This window comes from Talpa occidentalis, unplaced genomic scaffold (genome assembly GCF_014898055.3).
Source record: "Talpa occidentalis isolate TD23 unplaced genomic scaffold, MPIMG_talOcc4v2.1 talOcc4.2, whole genome shotgun sequence".
In the NCBI taxonomy this organism is placed as follows: Eukaryota; Metazoa; Chordata; class Mammalia; order Eulipotyphla; family Talpidae; genus Talpa; species Talpa occidentalis.
Window position 1 is genome coordinate 29,840,496 of NW_023602073.1, and position 4,037 is coordinate 29,844,532.

The window sequence follows — 4,037 nt, forward strand, 5'->3', positions numbered from 1 at the left end:
TCTGGTGGAGCCGCCAGGACAGGGCGGGGGCTGAGGTGGGCAGAGTTGGGGGTCCTGGAGGGCGGCGTCCTGGGACTGAGGTGCTCTGTGAGGAGTCAGAGAAGCAGAACTCAGAGGAGAGGAGACTCCGGATACTTCCCTGTGTGTGAGTTTTCCATGCTTTCTCCCCAGAACCCCTCTCTCCCATCCCTTGACAATATGGGGAACTCTGGAAAGTCACTTTTTCCTTCTACAACCCATTAGTTTGTTGTGGACTATTTTTTAAAATAACAGAAATAAATAATATTAGATTTATAGGAAAGTTGCAAAGGTAGTGCAGAGTTTCTGTATATCCCATGTGGTTTCCATATTTTTAACATCCTACACAACTACAGTGCATTTGTCCAGCTAATGAAGCAATATTGATACATCATTACTTCACTCCATACTTTATTTGGAGTTTGTTAGTTTTTTCTAATGTCCTTTTATGTTTCAGGATTCCATCCAGGACACCACTTGCAGTCCCAATCATGTTACAAATACAAGAGACTGCAGAAGCAGCCCCCCACACACACATTCGGTGCTGGGGGTTCAGCATTTTTGAATCCTCAGCAATTCTGATTGCAGGGTTAGAGATTTCTGCCCCCACCATACTGATCTTCCAGGAGTCTTTTCTGGGCCTCTGAAGGTGGAGGCCTTCCAGCAGCCATCCTTAGACAGGAAAAGTTTGGAGGTTTTGCAGGTAGCCAAGTGACTGAAACTGTTGCTGGTTTTGCTGCTGTTATAGGGTGGCAGAGAAGGTGGAGACCCTGCAGGCGGAGACCCTGAGCAGGCCTGAGTGTGGGCATTTGTTGGGTTGTTGAGCAGCTGCAGCTGCTGTTTTGAGTGTTACTTGTCTGGTGTTGTGCTGGGGCATCTCGGCAACTCTGGGAGTGTCTCCTGTTGTGTTTTCTGTTGTCTTTGTGAGTTGGAACCCAACCTAAAGTCTGGCTATCGCGTGCTCCAGGGCTGCAGTGATGGGAATGTGCCATCTTTAGAGTTTTTGTGTTTAGGACTTTAAAAACACTGGACACTGCTTCAGGTGAGGTAAATGGCCTTTGTGGCCTCAGTAACTCTTTGTTTTTCCCTGGTTTGCTAAATAAATCCTATCATTGTTCTCTGAACCAGAGTAGTCTTGCAATTGTGTGCATGGGTGAAGAACTTAGACAGTGACCAATAAATTATTTGGGCAGTGCCTTTGGCCTGTTTTAGTGCTCCTCACTGCCACTAATAATGGAAGTATCATAAGTACTTCCATACGTGCAGAGTTGTTTGTTTTCAAATATGATTTTTCAAATTAGTTGAGTAAATATCTAGGACAGTGATCATGGGGTTGTATGATAAGTCTATGTTTAGGTCTAAAAGAAATTGTCAGATATATTCCATTATGGTCATGCCATTTTATTTTATTTCATTGATTTATTTTTGTGTAGGACTGGGGTGTAGGTCAGAGGTTCAGGGAGTAAGAGGATTCACCAGAGACAGGAGCAGAGCAGGGGATCTACTAAAATACAGTACTAGTGTGAGAGGAGAGGTCTGCTGCGCCATGTGGGTCAGCTCCCTGGCCGGGGATGGAACTACTGTGGTGATGATAGCGTTGCAGCCACCGGGGAGATCCTGTGGTTGTGTCATTTTATATCTTGCCAGCAGGTACTATTTCTCCACATCCTGGTATTACATGTTTTCATAATTTTTACATTCTAATAGGTGTGCAATGGTTTATCATTTTTTTATTTGTATTTCCCTAATGACTTATGACATTGAGCATCACTCCTATTGTTATTTGCCACCTGTATCTCTTTGTTAGTGAAGTATCTGTTGAGGTCTTTTGTCTATTTTTAAATTACGTTATTTCTTTGGTTACTGTTGAGTTGTCTGTTCTTTTGTAAAATCTACATACAAGAACGTTATCAGATACATAATTTGTAAATCTTTTCTCCTATTCTGTGTCTTGAACTTTTGTGCTGATAGGACAGTATACAAAAGTGACTAGATACAAGTATAGATATATTTTTCTGGGAAGAAACATGATAAATTGCCAACTGGTGTTGAGCAGATGACCTGGGCAATTGGGGTGTTAGTGGGATGGGTATTAATTAGTTATTCAGGTAAGCTCTTACGTGTTATTTAAGTTTTCTTCTATGTGCATGAAATGATACTTTCAAACCTAAATCATACTAAAGTCCTTTCAATGTGTAAACACTGCACAGATTATGTCCAAATCATGTGTTAAGACCAGAGTGGTACATTTTACAAGTGATGAACATGTATCATACTCTCTCAGAGTCCATGGCTTAGGTTCACTCTTGGTGTTGTCCTGTTTATGGGTGTCAGGCAAATGTTTAATGACATGTGTCCATCATTATAACATCATGTAGCCTATTTTCACTGCCTTAAATGTCTTCTGTGCTCCAAGGAAACAAAAGCAAATTAAACCAACGGAAGCACATCAAACAAAAAAGCTTCTACAGGGGCGGAGCGGAGGGGCCGCCTGCCGGCGCCGCCCAGAGGGACTTGCGGGTGGGGTTTCCCGCCGCTCCCCGGGCCCCGGGGTGTCGGCGAAGTCTGGGGGCCGCCGGGTCCTGCCCTCCCGCCCGCCGCCAGGCCCCAGACGGCTGCTTCCTCCCGCCCGCAGGCCCCGCAGCTGAGGGCGAGGGCGCCCCCGCCCAGTCCGCTTCCGAGAAGGAACCTGAAATGCCAGACCCGAAAGAGGAAAGTGAGGATGAGGAGGAGGACGAGGAGGAGGAAGAAAAAGAAGAGTCTCATTGTGGAAGGCAAGAGGGAAAAGAAGAAAGTAGAAAGGCTGACAATGCAAGTGTCTTCTTCACAAAGAGAGCCATTTACAATTGCACAAGGAAAGGGGCAAAAACTTTGTGAAATGGAAAGGATACATTTCTTTCTCAGTAAAAAGACAGATAAACTTAGAAATCTGCATAAACGGCTTTACAGCAGACCGGGCACAGTGGCCTCCTTAAAGAAGAATGTGGGTGGGGTCGGTGGCTTTCCATTTGAAAAAGGACATATCCAATGTAAAAAGAAGGAAGAAATGTTGGAAAAAATTTAGAAATGCCGTGTTAAAGAGCACCTGCAAAGTTCTTGATTTGGAGCGATCAGGTGTAAATAGTGAATTGGTGAAGAGGATCTTGAGTTTCTGAATGCATCCAAAGCCTTCTGGCAAACCATTACCAACATCTAAAAAAACTTCTAGCAAAAGCGACAAAAAGGAACGGAACAGTTCTGGAATGGCAAGGAAAACTAAATGAACCAAATGTCCTGAAATTCTGTCAGATAAATCTAGCAGTGATGAAGATGAAAAGAAAACTAAGGCAGAGTCTTCAGATGATGAAGATAAAGAAAGTGAAGAGGGGCCACCAAAAAAAAGACATCTATAAAGGAGAAACCGAAACAGAAAGCCACTCGGAAAGGTAAAAGATCTGTAAAAAGTGCTAATGTAAAGAAGGCGGATAGCAGCACCACCAAGAAGAATCAAAACTGTTCCAAAAAAGAAAGTGAATCTGAGGATAGTTCAGATAATGAACCTTTAATTAAAAAATTGAAGAAACCTCCTACAGATGAAGAGTTGAAAGAAACAGTAAAGAAATTACTGTCCAACACTAACTTGGAGGAAGTCACAATGAAGCAGATTTGCAAAGAGGTTTATGAAAATTATCCCACTTACTATTTAACCGAAAGAAAAGATTTCATAAAAACAACTGTTAAAGAGCTAATTTCTTGAGAGAGAGGACAGATGACTTGTTCCATGGATTTAAGGATTTGATTTATACTGTTATACCAGCAGAGAATGTATTTCCTTTTTTTTTAAATCCTTGCAAGCATTGTGTTGGTCGAGCTTACTGCGGATCTTTTTTATTTATTTATTTATTTATTTATTTATTTATTTATTTTTAATTTATTTATTTATACAAGCCCTGGGTACAGTCAGAAGCACGGGAGGGTGAGAGAATTCACCAGAGCAGGGAACAGAACAGGCAGACCAACGAAATACACAGCTGAGGGGA

General features: G+C 42.4%; 1 pseudogene; it reads left to right on the forward strand.

Moving 5' to 3' along the window:
• Positions 1–2,415: 2,415 nt before the first annotated feature.
• On the forward strand, positions 2,416–3,785 carry LOC119251127 (protein DEK-like; annotated as a pseudogene).
• The last annotated feature ends 252 nt before the right edge of the window (positions 3,786–4,037 follow it).